The sequence below is a fragment of the Triticum aestivum genome, chromosome 1D (genome assembly GCF_018294505.1).
Source record: "Triticum aestivum cultivar Chinese Spring chromosome 1D, IWGSC CS RefSeq v2.1, whole genome shotgun sequence".
Taxonomy (NCBI): domain Eukaryota; kingdom Viridiplantae; phylum Streptophyta; class Magnoliopsida; order Poales; family Poaceae; genus Triticum; species Triticum aestivum.
In genome coordinates this window covers 311,486,456-311,507,239 of record NC_057796.1, presented here as the reverse complement: position 1 = coordinate 311,507,239, position 20,784 = coordinate 311,486,456, and positions in this window count along the sequence as shown.

Below are 20,784 nucleotides of genomic sequence, written 5' to 3'. Positions count from 1 at the left end.
GATAAAAAGATGGGGTTTATATCGTATTGCTTGAGTTTATCCCTCTACATCATGTCATCTTGCCTAATGTGTTACTCTGTTCTTATGAACTTAATACTCTAGATGCATGCTGGATAGCGGTCGATGTGTAGAGTAATAGTAGTAGATGCAGAATCGTTTCGGTCTACTTGTCACGGACGTGATGCCTATATACATGATCATGCCTAGATATTCTCATAACTATGCGCTTTTCTATCAATTGCTCGACAGTAATTTGTTCGCCCATCGTAGAATTTGCTATCTTGAGAAAAGCCACTAGTGAAACCTATGGCCCCCGGGTCTATTTTCCATCATATAAGTTTCCACTACAATTCTAGTTTACTATTTATTTTGCAATCTTTACTTTTCAATCTATACAACAAAAATACCAAAAATATTTATCTTATTATCTCTATCAGATCTCACTTTTGCAAGTGGCCGTGAAGGGATTGACAACCCCTTTATCCGTTGGTTGCAAGGTTCTTATTTGTTTGTGCAGGTACTAGGCAATTTGCGTGTAACCTCCTACTGGATTGATACCTTGGCTCTCAAAAACTGAGGGAAATACTTACGCTACTTTGCTGCATCACCCTTTCCTCTTCAAGGGAAAACCAGCGCATGCTCAAGAGGTAGCAAGAAGGATTTCTGGCGCCGTTGCCGGGGAGGCTTACACCAAGTCAAGTCAAGATTTGATCTCCCGACAACTAGCCATTTCTGGCGCCGTTGCCGGGGAGATCTACGCACAAGTCAAGAAATACTAAGTACCCATCACAAACTCTTATTCCTCGCATTACATTATTTGCCATTTGCCTCTCGTTTTCCTCTCCCCCACTTCACCCTTGCCATTTTATTCGCCCTCTTCCGTTCGCTTATTTTTGCTTGCTTCTTGTTTGCTTGTGTGTTGGATTGATTTCTTGTCACGATGGCTCAAGATAATACTAAATTGTGTGATTTTTCCAATTCCAACAACAATGATTTTATTAGCACTCTAATTGCTCCTATTACCGATGCTGAATCTTGTGAAATTAATGCTGCTTTGTTGAATCTTGTCATGAAAGATCAATTTTCTGGCCTTCCTAGTGATGATGCCGTTACCCATCTAAACAACTTTGTTGATTTGTGTGATATGCAAAAGAAGAAGATGTGGATAATGATATTGTTAAATTGAAGCTATTTCCGTTTTCGCTTAGAGATCGTGCTAAAACTTGGTTCTCTTCTTTGCCTAAAAATAGTATTGATTCATGGAATAAGTCCAAACATGCTTTTATCTCTAAGTATTTTCCTCCTGCTAAGATCATCTCTCTTAGAAACGATATTTTGAATTTTAAGCAACTTGATCATTAGCATGTTGCACAAGCTTGGGAGAGGATGAAATTAATGATACGTAATTGCCCTACACATGGTTTGAATTTATGGATGATTATACAAAAAAATTATGCAGGATTGAATTTTGCTTCTAGAAATCTTTTAGATTCGGCCGCGGGAGGCACTTTTATGAAATCACTTTAGGAGAAGCTACTAAACTCCTATATAATATTATGGTTAATTATTCTCAATGGCACACCGAAAGATCTACTAGTAAAAAAGTTAATGCAATTGAAGAGATTAATGTTTTTAGTGGAAAGATGGATGAACTTATGAAATTGTTTGCTAATAAGAGTGTTTCTTCTGATCCTAATGACATGCCTTTGTCCACTTTGATTTATAATAATAATGAATCTATGGATGTGAATTTTGAGGGTAGAAACAATTTTGGTAACAACGCGTATAGAGGAAATTTTAATTCTAGGCCGTTCCCTAGTAATTCCTCTAATAATTATGGTAATTCCTACAACAACTCTTATGGAAATTTTAATAAGATGCCCTCTGATTTTGAGACTAGTGTTAAAGAATTTATGAATTCGCAAAAGAATTTCAATGCTTTGCTAGACGAAAAATTGCTTAAGGTTGATGAGTTGGCTAGGAACATGGATAGAATTTCCCTTGATGTTGATTCTTTGAAACTTAGATCTATTCCTCCTAAGCATGATATCAATGAGTCTCTCAAAGCCATGAGAATTTCCATTGATGAGTGTAAAGAAAGAACCGCTAGGATGCGTGCTAAAAAGATTGCTTTATGAAAGCGTGTTCTTCTAGTTTTCATGGTAATAATGATGAAGATCTAAAAGTGATTGATGTGTCTCCTATTAAATCTTTGTTTTCCAATATGAATATTGATAAAGATGGGACTGGAGATGAGTCAACTTTAGTTAAAAGGCGTCCCAATGATTCAGAGTTTTTAGATCTTGATGCAAAAATTGGTAAAATTGGGATTGAAGAGGTCAAAACTTTACATAGCAATGAACCCACTATTTTGGATTTCAAGGAACTTAATTATGACAATTGTTCTTTGATAGATTGTATTTCCTTGTTGCAATCCGTGTTAAATTCTCCTCATGCTTATAGTCAAAATAAAGATTTTACCAAACATATTGTTGATGCTTTAATGCAATCCTATGAAGAAAAACTTGAATTAGAAGTTTCTATCCCTAGAAAAATTTATGATGAGTGGGAACCTACTATTAAAATTAAGATTAAAGATCATGAATGCTATGCTTTGTGTGATTTGGGTGCTAGTGTTTCCACTATTCCCAAAACTTTGTGTGATGTGTTAGGTTTCCATGAATTTGATGATTGTTCCTTAAATTTGCACCTTGCGGATTCCACCATTAAGAAACCCATGGGAAGGATTAATGATGTTCTTATTGTTGCAAATAGGAATTATGTGCCCATAGATTTCATTGTTCTTGATATAGCACTACAAAAAAATACACTTCCGTGATGATACATGTTTGTCACAGTAGGTCGCGTTTTCTGTCATGCATGTACATCCATGACAAATTTATGAAAGAATCAAGATAGTCATACCTGTGCTGTCGTAGAAGTGTTCCATGACATTGCCAAAATTATCATCACGGAAGTGTCCACTTCCATGACGATAAATCGCGCGTCACAGAAGTGCTTTCGTCAAGGGTGACCGACACGTGGCATCCACCGTAACGGAACGCCGTTAAGCTATCGGGTCGGGTTTTGGATCCGATAACCCGTTAACAGCCCCGACCAATGGGGATTTTCCACGTATAAAATCATCATTGGCTGGAGGAAACACGTGTCGGCACATCGTTGGGACAGATGTCATCCACTCATTGGACGGAAGGCGCCTATGATACGTCGACATGTGGCACGGCCCAACGGAGGCCCATTCCTGTGAAAAGGCCGGCCCGTTTGACTTGGTCAAAAGGTGGCGGGCCGGCCCATGGAAAGCCTGTTAACGGCCTATTCGCATATAGCCCATTTACAGCCCGCTAACCCAAGGCCCGTTATGCCCTATCCGAATTAGGCCCAGTAGCATCATCTGGGCCATCCAATATGATTCTAGCCCGTTTTCACTTCTGGCCCATGTATGGCCCATGACGTCTTTCGGCCCATATGAGGCCCTATGTAACTCTTGGCCTATTAACGGCCCGTGGTGAAACTCGCCCGTAATGAACAGTGTATCACTTGACACCCATAAACGGCCCGTGGTGAAACTGGCCCGTAATGAACAGTGTATCACTTTATACCCATTAACGGCCCGTTATTCCGTTGGGCCGTTTCCAGCCCATGTTATCTTTCGGCCTTCTCAGAGCCCATTTATTCTTGGGCTCATTTCCAGCATTCGTTTACTTACGGCCTGTTACTGTCATTTTCTGCTTGTGGGCCAAATTCAGCCCGTGGTTACAGTCGGCCCGTTTGTGGTCCATTAATACGTTGGGCCGTTTTCATAGCGTCATCAAATACGGCCTATTAACGATGGCCCATTATGGTCGGCCCATGAACGGACGATTCCAACTCTAGCCCGTTTACGGCCATAATGCGGCCTGTTATTGGCCCATGTTTAGCCAATCGATCATACTGCCCGTATAAGGCCCATTGATGATACGGCCCGTAGAAGGCCCATTGTTTCTACGGCCCGTAGAAGGCCCATTGTTTCTACGGCCCATAGAAGGCCTACTGTTTCTACGGCCCGTAGAAGGCCCACTGTTTCTACGGCCCGTAGGAGGCCCAGTGTCACTACAGTAAATATTAGCCCATGGTTATTGTGGCCTAGTTTTAAAAAATAGGTTATTGCAGCAACTAGCAAACCGCGGAAAAAGAACTGCACTGACTACAAGCAAACAAATAAACAAGACAACAAGGAAATAAATAAGCAAGCAACTTATGCTAAGCTATCACGGCTATTACACATATTACATCCACTGGGCATCAAAGTTCGCCACCAGTGCAAATATAGGGAACAAAGCAGCATATAAACGCCGCAGCAAAACAAGTCCAGAACTGAAACCACTTCAGAAGAGTTCAAGAAACAATATCCTGGGTACCCATAATGCTGGCAAGATGCTTAGCAAGCTTATTAACTTTCTCTTGTTTGGCGCTTAAATCCTCCAGCGCTTGCCGTTGCACAAGAAAGTACGCATCTGAATTATGTAGGGACTTCCTCAGTCGTTCGGCTTCTTGCCGCAGCACAGCTGACTGATGCCTTTCAGCTTGTAGCTGAGACTGAAGAAGCCGAAGTGATTCAGGCAGCGAGTTCGAAGAGCTTGTGCCAGCGGTACTGGCTAGTAACTCGAACACTACATCAACGCAAGACTGTGGGGTTTTCTCACTGTCTACAAGATCGTTTTTATCACCTTTCTTGGAGACCAACAGGGTTGTCTCACTATCTTGAACCTTATCTGCATTACTTTCTCTACCATTGCATAGTGGGGTGCTCTTCTCCAATATTCTGTTTGCATACTACAAGAGAAACAAGCAGACACATCACAGGTTTAGCTTGTAGTATACGAAACTCATTTTGGTAAACCGGTTCAGTAGTAAGGTGGACAGGATAACAGCATGAAACAAACATATATCTATGTACTATGGTCACTGTATTGTCCATATCATTATAGTTTATGTTCCCTAATCAAGATAGAGACACAGTTCAACTCATATATTTTGAAGACACAGCAGCATAGACAGAATATAAGTGTGAGAAACTACACAGCATTGGCAGCACTTGTAATGTGCATCACATGAGAACATAACTGTTTATACAACTTAAACTGAAATCAACATAGAGCAAGAAGTTAGAACAGCAATCCAGTTAAAGAAATAGGTTTAAAACATACCTGTTGCGCCATTGGAGTTTCAATTGGATCCTTCAAATTCGAAAGTAGTTGGTATGAGTAAATACTGTGATGCAACAGCAAAGGAGTATGGACCATAGCTACGGAATCTGACCTGAGAACAGTTGCTCTTCTGCTTTAAACGTGGAGTTTGGGTTAGCTGTGGTGGTCTTCGTGCTTTGGGCACTGCAGTAGCTTTACAAACTGCTCGTGTGGGGGTACTCTGTGGTGGACATGGTGCTTTGTCAACTATAAATGCGTTACTATCCACTGGGGTGGCGGTTAGATGGGTTGTAGCTAGTTCTCTGCCCAACGGTGTAAGTGTGCAATCTGGAAGAGTCTCGATTATGTGTGGTGGGGTTAGTTTGTGGGCCAGTACAACCATGGTCCTATCTGCATCGACGGGTAGCACTGTCTTTTGTGAAGAACAGGTTTTTGCTCTCTTAGATACTGCCATCACCCCCTCCAATTCAAATGGCTGATAAACAAGAAAAGAAATTGAACGTACAGACATTGTATGATAGACAGATGTGGTAATTCACATATATGTTGTCTAACCAAACAGGACAACATGACACAATTTCACATATATGATGCCTAACTAAACAGGATAGCATGACATAGTTTCAGATATATGATGGATAACTTAACAGGATATAATGGCATAATTCAACATATGATGAGTACCTAAACAGGATGACATGACAAAATTATATGATGTCTTTCTAAAATAGGTTGGGATGAAATAATTCACATACATGTTGTCTAAGTATACAGGATGGCATGATATAATTGACATAATTGATTCATATACTAAGCAGCTGGCACTCGCATGTATGATCTCTAAACTAAGCAGATAGAATCCAATATTGTGCATATGATGTCTAAACTAAGCAATGCAAGGCACCATATGCATCATATGAGAAATATAAACATTGCAACTTAGAGCATACATCTCAGGTGGGATATAGGACTGGTCATCTATCTCTGAATCCTCCTCTGAGGAGCTCCCTGTAACCATCGAGATATATGCTTCAACAGGTACCATTGCCTGCTGTGAAGACCTTTTTTTCACTCCAGATTTTTCCATAACCGGCTCAAATGGCTGATACACATGAAGAGTAGTTCAATATACACAGATTGTCGACAAATGGAATACGTAATGAAAAAAATGGCATGAGATAATTCACATATATGATGCCTGGCTCCATGGCGATGCATAATTCACATATATGATAACTGGCTGAAAAATATGGCATTGCATAATTCACATATCTGATATAGAAAGCAAACAGGAGGCATTCACACAAAGCATGTCTAATCTAAGCAGATGGCATGGCAATGCAAGACACCATATGCATGATATGAGCAATATAACCCAGCCAAGTTAGAGCATGCACCTCGGGGGGGGGGGGGGTATGACTGGTTATCTCTCTCTCTAAATCCTCCTCTGAGGAGCTATCTGTAACCAGCAAGAAATCTGCATCGACAGGTAGCACTGACTGCTCAGAAGACCTTGTTTTCACTCCAGATTTTCCCATGACCGACTCAAATGGCTGATGCACAGGAAGAGTAGATGAATGTATAAACATTGTTGACAAATGGAATACATTATGGAAAAAAATATGGCACAATACAATTCACATATACGATGACTGGCTAAACAGGATGGCATTGCATGATTCGCGTATATGATGCCTAGCTAAAGAAGATGGCATTGCATAATTCCCATATACTCCCTCCGTTCCTAAATATTTGTCTTTTTAGAGATTTCAAATGGACTACCACATACGGATGTATATAGACATATTTTAGAGTGTAGATTCACTCATTTTGTTCCGTATGTAGTCACTTGTTGAAATCTCAAAAAAGACAAATATTTAGGAATGGTGGGAGTATGATATAGAAACCAAACAGGTGGCATTCACACAAAGCAAATCTAAACTAAGCTGATGACATATAAGATGTATAATGTAAGCAATGCAAGGCGCCATATGCATGATATGACCAACATCAGCATGCCAGGTTAGAGCAAACACCTCAGGTGGTAAATAGGCGTGGTCGACTCCTTCTGAATCTCCATCTGAACAGTTATCATCCTCTGGAATACAATCTGGAAATGCAGGAGGGGGGCCACTTCGCCCACCATGGAGCGGCGTCTGCATGACATTATATTCGCACGCAACAGTCTTCTCTTTTTCTCTACATGTTCAGTACGATTGTGTACAATATCTGACATGCATAATAAAAAAATAGTTAGATTTTGTAAGGCCTAAGGGGTGCTTGCAAAAATCAAGACTGATGGTAGCAAACGAGTGGATGGATCCAAAACTAATGATAGCAGGTAGATTATAGCTTCAGTTTAAAAAGATAGACAATGGATCATCTATTGTTTGTTGCCCACCCAACATGAACCACATAGAAGACCCCAGATGGACCAGATAGTAGACAGATACAATTCTTTGTTGGCTCGATATGAGACCCATGGGCAATTCAAAACTCAAGATTGAACGATAAAGTAGCAGGTAATAATAACCGATGTATAACGTAAGCAAACACGAAAGACTGTGACCTCTCTTCCGGAACTGTGTAGTCCTCAGGTTCATCTGCTCAGTCGATGATGGTAATGCAGTTGGCGTGGCTGCCGGCAACGGGGAAGATGATCTGAGGCGGCGCAAGGAAGTCTGCAGGGGGGACCTCTGCTGCAGTGAACGCTTCTGTCGATGGTGCACCTCAGGTGGGGTGGATGACGGCACGGCAGGAGCAGGACATAACACGCAGAGTTTTCTTTGACGCCTATCTGAAAATGAAGTAAATCTGTAAGGGCTCCTTAGAATTGGAGGATTCTATAAACGCAGGGACAGGAAAAACACAGGAATAGGATAGGAATGCACGTGCAAAACAGAGCATTTGGAAACATAGGATTTCAGTCAACCTGGGTGTTTGGCTCACATGAATTGGAAGAACAGAGGAATGGAGAAACAAACTGATGCGACGAGTGTACAACCTCTTTGGCATAGCCTTGTGGACCTCAGCATCATTGGGTTGGACGTGGAGGATGGTGATGATGCTGGTGTGACTGTCGGAGGCGGGGAAGAAGATCCGAGGCCTCTGGAAACGGCGCCGAGGGTACTGCTCCGCTGTGATGGACGGTTCCGTCGTTGGAGCAGCTCCGCTAAGGTGTACAGCGACGAGGCTGAAGCATGACAAGACAGACAACGTTAATCTGAAGTGGGACCCTAATATCATCTGCAATAGATGATGTAAATACATCACCAAAAAGTGCTAGATGTAAAACGCATCAACCGCGCCACGGCCGCTCCGACAGATGTTGTAAGTACTGTTCACTCTGAACTTAACTGAAGAAAATGAACTTCACAGTCGAAACTGAATTTTACTGTCGAAACTGATTGAACTAGTAACAGAGCATTGCAATAGATGTTTAGGGCGTTCGAGCACTAGTAGCAGAGAAGCAGTGATCTAAATCAGAAGACGCTCGAGCAGGGAACGCACTAGCAGAGAGCAAGTCGTGCAGTAGCACCGCAAGCGAGTGCTAAAGCAGCAACTCCTGTAGCTGCCGAAGGTCGTGCAGCAGCAGCAGCAGCGCAAGCGAGAGCAAGAGCAGAGCAGCAGCACGAACGAAAGCAGGAGCAGTGCAGCAGCGCGACCGACAGCAAGAATAGAGCCGCAGCGCGAGCGAGAGCCGAAGCAGCTGCAACTAGTGCCGTTGTGGAAATCGCTGCCGAGGAAGCAACGACATGGGGGAGAGACGCCGTGGATGATGTGGCCGGCGATGGCGCCATCGATGGAGACATGCCATGTCTGCTCGGTATCGAGCACTGGCAGCCCCGTGAGATCGAATAAAAGATAAAATGCAGCGGTGAGTGCAGAACCTCCTTGGTTGCGCCGAGTTGACCTCGGCTTCATCGGAGGAATTGGTGAGGGTGTTGCGGTTCCGGTGGGGCAGGTCAAGACGGCGCTGTGGGGATTGAGGTGGCGCGATAGACGAGGCAAACATCGGGGAAACTCCTTGGAGGTGGAGGACGGGGCGGCTGATCCGGCGAGACGACGAGATCGACAACGGATCCTCATCCGGTGCGGTGGATGAGGGACGGCGAGCTGTTGCGGTGGACGACGTAGTCGGGGAAGAGTCTCCGGCTGGGCGGCGGTCGGGAGGCCGACGGAGGAGCGTGGGGTTTCGCGAGTTTTGGCGGCCTCGGTGTACAATGGGGGGGTGAAGGGGGAGGGGGAGCCAAGCTTAGGGACGCGCTTGTCCGAAATGTAGGGTAAGTTACCAGCGTACCCCCACCGGTTTTGACACCGCGACGTGGAGCTTCATTTCCGGCTAAGGGGTAGTAGGGAGATTTCGCGTGTCTGGGCTGCGGGAGCGATTTCGGATGAGGAGGGAGTTCTCGCGCGCGTCCAAATTTCGGGATAACAAGGCGCGGCGCGGGTTGAAGAAGCGGGAGTTTCAAAGCAGGTGAGACAAAAGATACTCGAGCTTGAAAATTTCGGGATAACAAGGTGCGGATTCCTTGTTCGGCAGAACAAACTTAACGTGTAAAAAAAGAATTCATACAAGACACAAGAGAGTCATGTCCCCTTTTACTATATTGCTATAGATACCATTGAAAAAACTACAAGAAAAATGTAAAAAATCGAGAGAACAAGATTACCCTGCAAAGTACCAAATCGATTCGCACTTCCCTCAACAACAACAAAAACAAATCAATTCCCACCAAAGAAAGAGTAATGTCCCTTTTTATATGATTACAGATGCCATGATCTCGAATTTCAATTTTTGAATCCACGTTATGTTGAATTCGAATATATCGTTAGGTGACCTTGCGGTTTATAATTGATGTAGTCATACATTTTGATCTTCCATCATATATGAACATTTTACTCCACCATGTGAACATATATATTGTCGTCTACCATATGGACTAAATTTGAATCAATTTTCCTTATTTGAATACGATTGTTGTCAAGTTATACAATAATTTAAATATTATCTTGATAACAAAAACATACATATAGCAGTAGTCATATTTCACTATGAACTACATGTACCATACGCTCTCCAATTCAAATATTTGTATCCATTTTATGTTGAATTCAAATCATAGTACATTATTGGTCTAGGTAGCGAGATGTTTGGGATAATCAAAACCCTGTTTTCATACGTATAATTTTGGGCTGAATTGGGACAAGTTTTGGTATAAGCCTCTTGCAAAATCGGAGATTCTCTCAACAAGCCTCGTGGTTCCGAGAGGGAACGTGTCACCTTTGTGTGCGAAATGATATACGCCGCCTCCCCCTGATTTTATTTACAGAGGCAACATAGAACTATATGAGTGCCCTGTTAAATTTTGGAATTATTTCGGGTTCATTTGGCCTTTTTTATACAAATTGAGTTTCTGGACTTTTAATGTGCATAATATAAATATGAATTGCATGCACATGCTCCGGTGCACCAAAGTGGGTTGAAAAATCACATGTGTGTCCTTGGTTGAATTTCTAGGTCCCATGGAAGAAATGAGAATGAAATTCAAACATCTGGGCGTCATGACTCGGCCGAGAACATCGAGAAACTTTGATTTTAAATTCATGTAAATCCAAAACTCGCCTGGAAATCATGAAACTTGGCATGGTGTCATGTCATGGCACTAACATGTTGTGGTAAAAAATTGGGCCGATTTGGAAGCTCGTGGTTCTAAGAGGGAACGTGCCACCTTTGAGTGTGAAACGATATACGCTGCCCCCCCTTGAGTTTCTTAACAAAGGCAACATAGAACTACATTAGTGCCCTGTTAAATTTTGGAATTATTCCGGGTTCGTTTGTCGTTTTTATACATTAATTGAGTTTCTGGTCATTTAATGTGCATAAGTCAAATTTGAACTACAAGCACATGCTCTCGTGCACCAAAGTTGGTTGAAAAATCACATTTGTGTCCTCGGGTGAATTTCTAGGTCCCATGCAAGAAATGAGAATAAAATTAAAACATCTGGGCATCGTGGCTCGGCCGAGAACATTGAGAAACTTGGTTTTAAAATTCTTGTAAATCCAAAACACGTCTGAAAATCATGAAACTTGGCATGGATGTCATGTCATGGTACTACCATGTTGTGGTAAAAAAATTGGCCGAATAGGAACAGATTTTGGTATAAGCTTCTTGCAAACCGAAGCTTCTCTCAAGAAGGCTCGTGGTTCTGAGAGGGAACGTGCCACCTTTGAGTGCGAAACGATATACGTTGTCCCCCTTGAGTTTATTTACAAAGGCAACATAGAACTACATGAGTGCCCTGTTAAATTTTGGAATTATTCCGGCTTCGTTTGGCCTTATTTACACATTAATTGAGTTTTTGGTCATTTAATGTGCATAATTCAAATTTGAACTACAAGCACATGCTCCCGTGCACCAAAGTTGGTTGAAAAATCACATTTGTGTCCTCGGGTGAATTTCTACTCCCTCCTTCCATCTATATAGGTCCTAATGCGTTTTTCGAGGCTAACTTTGACCAAACGTTAGAGCAATAATATATGACATGCAACTTACACAAAGCATACCTTCAAATTTGTATGTCAAAGGAGCTTCCAATAATATAATTTTCATAGTATACATCTCATGTGCTATTAATCTTGTCAATAGTCAAAGGCTGTCTTGAAAAACACATTAGGCCCTATATAGATGGAAGGAGGGAGTAGGTCCCATGCAAAAAATGAGAATAAAATTCAAACATCTGGGCATCGTGGCTCGGTCGAGAACATTGAGAAACTTGGTTTTAAAATCATGAAACTTGGCATGGTGTCATGTCATGGTAGTACCATGCCGTGGTAAAAAAATTGGCCGAATAGGAACAAATTTTGGTATAAGCTTCTTGCAAATCGGAGCTTCTCTCAAGAAGGCTCGTGGTTCTGGGAGGGAACGTGTCACCTTTGTGTGCATAATTCAAATTTGAAATACAAGCACATGTTCCAGTGCACCAAAGTTGGTTGAAAAATCACATGTGTGTCCTCGGGTAAATTTCTAGGTTCCATGCAAGAAATGGGAATGAAATTCAAAATTCTGGGCGTCGTGGCTGGGTTGGAAACATTGAGAAACTTAGTTTTTTAATTCCTGTAAATCCAAAACACGCATGAAAATAATGAAACTTGGCTTGGTGCCATGACATGGCACCAACATGCTGTGGTAAATTTGCAGTCCGATTTGCGAAGGCGCACACATTAACAATCAACAAAGTCATTTTGGAACAAGTGCTGTCACGTTACAATCGGAAACACAAGTATTATTGAAACCGTGGGCGTTCTACTTACTAGTACCATTTACGTGCCGCCACGCGTCCCCATTTTTTATTAGCTAGGAGGCGCCGTGCAGGGTAGCTATTTGAGTACGAGAGGCGTGCGATCAGACCCCTGCGCGTGCTTATCGGGAGGAGAGCCCTTTGACCTCCATCTGCCGTCCACCTCTCTCCCAAGGTCTCCATTAATGGCGCCGAGCCTCTGTTTAATGGCGTGGCTATGTCTCACTCGACTGAGATTTAAGAGAAAAAAAGAAAATCTGAAAGCACGGATCTTGATGTAAGATCCGACGGACCTATATAGCATCTACTGCGACTTATAGCAAGACTGATGAATATATAAGGACGATTAATTATTTTTTATCAAAGAAGGGCTTGCCCCTTCCGATTTTCATTACTGAAAACCACCACAATTCACAAGAAGTTCAGCACAACTCCAGCCTAACACGAAGGACTAAAAGCTACCAGATTGAAATCGCAACATCCCAAGAGGCCAACAAAGGCCAAACATCCGCGCTAGAACCCAACATTTCACAACCGACGACACAATCCACATCCTAAACCGATTATTACATCAAAAGAAACCAGGAAACTGAAGGAAGCCCAGCAGCAACTAGAAGAACAGCAACGCCAGGGTCGCCACAGCAAGAGTTTTCTTCATTCCAGCCTCGCAACATTGATCTTCCACAGAAAGATAAGGACGATTAATTGTCTTACATAATTAGAAAGATAATTAAAAAAGCCACATGCGGCTACGCCCGAAATACACAAGGGCAAAAGAAGAAGGAAGACAAGGATCTGGCTCGCTGATCTCTACTTTCTTGATGCGTTGCTGTAGGCCGCGGGAACTAGTCTCCGCGGCGAGCGGCGATGAGCTCTTTCGTGTCCTCAAGACGCTGCTTGAGAACATCCACGGATTCCTCCACCAGCCTTTGGCGCTCGTTGCGGAGCATGTCATTCTCGTCCATAAGTTTCTTGACGATGACGCCGGTCCTCTTCAACAAGGCACTGGTCTCCTCCTGCTGGTCTGCACTTCGGATGATCTTCTCCCTCAGCAGGTCGCGCTCGGCCGGAGCCTCTCATTGCCCTCCCTTAGTTGCGGATGACGTCGGTAGCCTGTTCAAACGAGGCTTTCATGTCGTCCTGCAACCTCGCCCAGCTGGAGATCTGATCCATCTGGCTATGGACGATCGCATGCATGCGCCTGTAACAGTCGTCGCCTGCCCGCGAGAATTTCCCAGCCGCGGGACATCTCTGCTGCATTCGTGGCGCGGCGGGACATCTCTGCTGCTTCCGCGGCGCGGCCGGACCAGTCTGCTGCATCGACGGCGCGGCGGGACCTCTGTGCTGCTTTGCGGGCGGGACATGTCGGCTGCTCTCGCAGCGAGGCGGGACATCTCTCGTGCTTCCGCTTCCATGCTCGCCTCTCCCTGGTGGCAATCTCTCGACCCAGAACTCACGCTGGCCATGGCAGACGCAAGGGAAGGATGCTGAATGACTTGTTTGTTTTTGTGGATGAGGAGTTGAGGAGGAATGTGCAGTCATCTTGGCATACTAGTATTTATAACCGAGTACTAATACGCTCCTAAGTGGGAAACCGTTTAGGTTGTGATCGGTGTGAACAGGTTTGCAATTCAATATAGCGTGGTACTAATACGCTCCTAAGTGGGAAACCGTTTAGGTTGTGATCGGTGTGAACAGGTTTGCAATTCAATATAGAGCGTGGACTAATACGCTCCAAGTGGGAAAGAGTTGTGATGGTAACAGGTAGCAATTCAATGAGTATTTGGAATGTGACGAGACGCAAGCTCAAAATTTATTGACGGTTCTAGTTTCGAAGTGCGGCACTATTCCCGATGGAGTACTTCTTTTTCTACTCCCTCCTTTGGTTTTATAGGGCTTATCTCAAAATTTTAGTTTTTCCATTTTATAAGGCTCAATTTGGTTGTTCCCACACATGTTCAGATTCCAAGGTGCATTAAATCATTGCATGCAAGTATTAAGAGAAAATTGACCAATGCATGTACTTTATGCATGCATGCATTGCAATTAATGCATTGATAAACATAATCTTTTGAGAAAAACAAGAGCATTAGTTGGTGCTTTTGCAAACTAAACAAAAAATATTCCACCACTCACCATCTTGGTTGTGAGATTTTTGAATTAAGCCTATAAACCGGAAAGGAGGGACTACTGCTGTGTACGTGCAATAACTGCACCGTCGTATACATATCTTACGGTTAATGGGGCGTTCGACAGGAATAGCTGCATGGCGAGCTCTCACACACGCGTCTGTTTTTTCTCGAAAAGGAGGATGATGATGAGTCACACACGCATCTGTAGCTACGAATTGTAGTGTTCTCACCATCCGATTGCTCTATCATGGATGTACCTATATACTAAAACATGTCTAGATACATCTATATTTTGACAAATGGAAGGCATGTATTGTGGAAGGAGGGAGTGCTTGTCATCAAAATGGACAAAAGGGCGTATCTAGAACTAAATACGTCTACATACATCTCCTTTTATCCATTTGATGACAAGTAGTACTTCTTACCCAAAGGAACTTTATATCCAACAGACACAAAATATCCGTTCGACTGTTGGAAATTACTGATCTGATGTTGAAGTAATTGCTACATCGCCACCAAAACCCACCATTTCTTAAGCTAAAGTAGACCAAGGTAATCCCTATATTAGCATATTACTAAGATAAACAGAAGGCACTGTAGAAATATTTAGGACGTGAGCTTGTCAATCTGAATGTGGAGGACACAAGCTTAGCCCCGGCCAGCAGCTTGGGCGGAACTGTCAAGAAGGTCAGCTCCTGCACGTCGACGTTGCCGGGATCCTTGCTGCTTGTCACCTCCATTTCCACCTTGACGGCGTCGGTCGTGCCTTTGGGCTCCCCCGGCGGGCCGTTCGCCCACAGCTTGGCCACGTAGTGCGGCAGTGGGGACGCCCCCGCTCTGATGCAGACGACCGACACGGCGATAGGCGCGCCGATGTCGAGCACGCCGCCGACCAAGAAAAACGCACGGCGGTCCTCCTCCGCGAACAGCAAGAGCCGTGGCTCCGATAGTGGCACTTGCAGCGGGAGCACCTTGCCGTACTGGATCATGTGCATGGGCATGGGATGCGCGGTGCTGATGTGGTGGTAGAGCGCCGGCGGCAGGCCTTCGTAGCCGCAGACGGGCACGGGGCATTTGCAGGGCGCGAGCGGACACATGCTCTGGTGATCGGCAAGCTTGTGGTAAGTGACGTAGAGCCCACAGCCTTCGTGCGGGCACTCCACCCTCACCGACGAAAGGACGGAGTCCACCGCCGTGTTCCGCACGTCGAAGCCACCGCCGCGCTCGCACTTCTAGCACTGCCGCTGGTTCCCGAGGCGCTCGACGCGGCAGTCCGCGCAGGCCAGGTGCCTCCTTTGCGCTGCAGAAATCAATCGAATAGCACATCAATCAAGAAACCTGCACCTTGCTCAATCAGCCGAACGGACGAGGTGTATTCGAACCTCATACACTGGAGGCGTCAAGGGGCGGAGGCACAAGGGGCAGTGGAGCATGGTGAGGTCCATCGAGACCTTAGAGAGCTCCATCGTCGGGTCCTGTTCGGTCTGCATGATCTCGCCCTCCTCGTGCACAACCATCTCTCGACTTGGGTCGGGGTATTACAAAGCTTTACCGTCACATATTTTATACTACTTCAAGGTGCATTAAATCAACACATGCAAGTATCAAAAGGAGAGTCACGGCATGCATGCATGCGTTGTAATTAATGCATCGGTAGCAAATTATTGAAATATATCGAGTGCAGTGCTTTGATGTGTCGCGTCAACTCGTACATCAACGAGAAGTTTGATTATCCTCTCCCTCGCGGACTTAACTGCACCTGCCTTTGGTTGTATGACAGGTTGGCCACACACCTGTCGGGCCCACCTGTCATACACGCAAAGGCAGGAGCGTCCCTCCCTCGCCCATGAGTGTGGTGGCTGGCAAGACTAGGAGAAGCTTTCGCTACACGCTCTCCCTCCCGCACGCGGTGGACATGCAGCAGTTCAATCGGTGTCAGATGGCCAGAAGCGTACTGTAGTACTCCTCCAGTGCAGTAGTACTCCATCATTGTTCGACTTCCCGAAGAGGCGAAGAGCCAAGCGCAGCCCGGACGCTCGTGTGGCAGTTTCATGTGTAGAGTAGTCTAGGATAGCGTGTACCGTGCCTGTAAGCTTAAAATTGTTGGGGTCGGCTCCATGCTATGTGGCCGTCTTGAAGTTTTTTAAAAAAATTAAAATAGTCTTCTTGCCCTACCTGACACCATGGTGATTGTAGTTTGCACGCTCATCTGGTCAAGACAGGAATATATATTTTAATTTGTTTTTTTCGAAAAGGGGGGACTCCCCGGCCTCTGCATCAGAACGATGCATACAGCCACATATATTTTAATTTGTGGTGGGTAAATGTTAGAGGTTGCAGCAAATATATTGTACACTGCGGGTCTTTCAGCCAAGTTTAGAGGCAAGTGTGTGGGGCCAGTGCTATGATGTGTCGCGTCAACTCGTACAACGAGGAGAAGCTTGATTTTACTACATGTCTTCTCCCTCACCCATGCGCGCGGTTGCTCGCAAACGAGGACAGGCTTTTGCTTAGTATTACTTCTACAACAAGCTATCCGTCCCGCTCGCGGTGGACGGACATGCAGCAGTGGATTCGACACTGTAGAAGCAGTAGTAGTAACATCATTGTTCGTCTTCTCGAAGAGGCAAAGAGCCAAGCGCAAACCGAACATTGCAGTTGCGAACATTGGAGCACGCATATAGCCAGGCTCTTGCATGAGACAAAATTGCTATGTGAGCCCACTATTGTACTAGTACGTACAACTACTTGCTAGTATAGCCCTGTAAACCAGAAAGGAGTATTTGCCCTTCTAGAGATTTCAACAAGTGACTAGACTACACCAAGACGGAGTACATATGGAGCAAAATGAGTGAATCTGCCCCGTAAATAAATACGTACTAGTTCTATCGTTTTCCTCTCCGAGGTGCACAATATTGAGTATACTGACTAGTCTCCTTTTGACACGCATTTACGTTTTTTTACACAGTACAGACGCAAGTGCTCATATACACGCGCATACACTCACCCCTATGAACGCACACACGCACGGCACTATCATCTTGAAATTTACGAAGTCACCATAGGCACCTCGTCGTCGCCGGGTCCATAGGTGCTTGAATGCCAAGGAGGGAGAGGGTAGCGGTTCCCGAGACGTTGAACGGTCAATGATGCATCCTCAATTACATGCAGAGGGAATTAATTGGAGAAGCAGAATAGAGCCAGCACGATGTGAATGCAACACAGTTTGGACTCTCATATAATAAAGGCGCCCCACCACTCCAATCCATCTACTCCCAAGTCTCTGCGCAACACTGCTCACTCCAATTCAAGACCAAGTGACCAGAAGCCACAAGCACCTATGGAGGCGATGGACGCGAGCGGCAGTCGGCTGTGCCAAATCATCCAAGGCGTCGGCCTGCGGCCCCGCACCGCGCAGCGTTTCCAGACGGTGCTGGCGACCGCAAGCATCGTAGCCCTCGCCGACGCCGGCTTCGCCTCTCGCATGGACGACATGATGGTCAACTCTATCCGCAAGTTCACCGCCGTCAAGAAGCGCGCGGACGACCTTGCCGTACTGCTCCAGCCCGCGCGCCCAGGCTCCTCATTGCCTGCCACCCTCATCGGCCTCCATGGTGACGAACTCTTTCAAGCCCTGGTGGCCCTGCAGGTGCCGGAGGTCGCGATGAAGAATGTGCACCTCGAGGCCGCGCTCGCCGCGCAGCCCCTCGCCATGCAAGAAACCGTCGACCTGCACATCCACGTCTACGAGGAAATCGTCTACATAGGCCACTACAAGGCAAGCGAGGACAGAAAGACGTTGGGCTTCTTCCAGCGGCTGGAATCTTTGGACGCCATTGTTCAGAAGCACGTCGACCTGGCCACGAAAGCGCTGCTACTTAGGTGCCGTTCGGTGGGCCGGCACCCTAAGTCGAGGAGGTGGACGTCGTCGATGGATGCATCTCTTCTTGCCTCCTGTAACCAGCACTGCATCGCCTCGTGGCCTTAATGTTTTATTAGTATAGTACTCCCTCCGTTCCCAAATATAAGTATTTCTAAAGATTCCATCAAGTGACTACTACATACGGAGCAAAATGAGTGAATCTACACTCTAAACTATGTCTACATACATCTGTATGTTGTATTCCATTTGAAATAGTATCTAAAAAGGCTTATATTTATGAACGCAGGGAGTATATGGCATTTTTATTCCAGTCGTAACGTTTTCACTGTGAGGTGGGGCCGCAGTTGAGCAAACCCACCCCGCCCATCGGGCGTCGGCCGAGTTTAGAATTAGAAGAGAAAAACGAGGGAGGAGAGCTAGCTGTAGCACGGACGCTGTTGTCAGATGGGACTCGTGTTTATAGAATAGGAGTACTGAGCACTCTTGCCTCTTCTTTTAGGGAAAAATTAGTCGTATGTCTAGTACCACTAGTTGGGTGCGTGCGACCTATAGCTGTCATCACTTTAGGTCTCCTTTTCGAACCGCGGCTACGCTTCACAGTACATATTATTTCACGCATTTATCCTCCTATATGTACTCCTAGGCTATTTCCACGTGCTCCCATTCGCCGACATGTGGGACATAGAGCATCTGGGTCGTAGTGCATGCACGAATCGGAGCATATGTCGGGGTACTTTACATTTCAGACCTCACGAATTACATGCAAACCCCCCGCAGAAGAATAAATAAATGAATGAATTACTACATGAAACCGGATTATTTTCGTGGAAACCGGAACACGTTCATTAAATTTTGGACATAACACGTTTATAAAAAATGACCGGACTGAAACCAGTCTAAGGGCCTCTTTGATTTTTCCCGCAAAAAAAGGGCCTCTTTGATTCGTAGGATACTGAAAACACAGGAATGGGGAAAGTATGATGGCGATGAACTGAGACGAGGAGAACTCTAACTCAGTTAGAGGTTAGAGTTAGATTCTAACCCTGAACTAACTCTAAACCAAAGAGGTGTATGGATGGCAGGGTTAGATTGACAATAAATGCTCTATCTCAATCATTTGACTACTTTGGACCCTATTTCCTGCCGAATTTGGAGGGTGCTTGGATACGTTTTAGTTCCATGACTAAAAGTAGTGGGACTAAAACTTGCTAGCCTCACCCATGCTTGGATCCAAATACTAAAGAGACTAAAATCAAGTTAATGAGCATTTATTATCCTCCAAAGCCTCCAATTCAGAACTCGCCTGTGTTAAAGGAGAGGAGTTAAATGAGGAGAGAGAGGACTAATCCACATTTTAGTAGGGGTACCCCTGACTAAAAATTTTTAGTCTCAAGACTAGTTTTAGCCCCTCTTTAGTCAGGGGTGCTCGGAACTTTAGCCTCTTAAAGAGACTATTTTTAGTCAGACTAAAATAAGTCCCTTGGATCCAAGCACCCTCTTGGTGTGGCCGGCTCTTCTGTGGCCTCCTCCCGCTCACAATTGACATAAACGAACCATCTATACAAATCAAGCATGCAAAACATGATAATTTTTACTTTGTCCATACAAATGAGATATCCCAATTAAACATACAAGTCGTCAATCAAGCTTCGCAAAATAAAAAAAACACTTCATGAAACAAAGAATGAGCTAACTCATCACGGAAGTCATTCACGATAGGGAGGGAGCCCGGAGCCCCTCACGCACCGAGGGAGGAGCTCGCCATCGTCGCTCTGGAGGAAGGCTCTGTAGAGCCCAAGCCCCGGGAACCCCTCCGACGCTGGCCCTTGCGAGTTGAGGTCGACACCGGCATGGGTAGCAGGGCCGCTTGCCGCCGACTGGTAACTTAATCTTTGGGCCTCTAGAAATAATGCAAGCCTATAACTAAAATACCTAGAAAGGTGAACTGAATCTTTGGGCCTCTAGAAATAATGCAAGCCTGAAACTGAAATACATAGAAAGGTGAACTGAATCTTTGGGCCTCTAGAAATAATGCAAGCCTGAAAGTGAAATACCTAGAAAGGTGAACTGAATCTTTGGGCCTCTAGAAATAATGCAAGCCTGAAACTGAAATACCTAGAAAGGTGAACTGAATCTTTGGGCCTCTAGAAATAATGCAAGCCTGAAATTGAAATACCTAGAAAGGTGACCTGAATCTTTGGGCCTCTAGAAAGATTTATTACCTCCTCAAGCAGCATCAAACAATTCCATGCGTGCACCA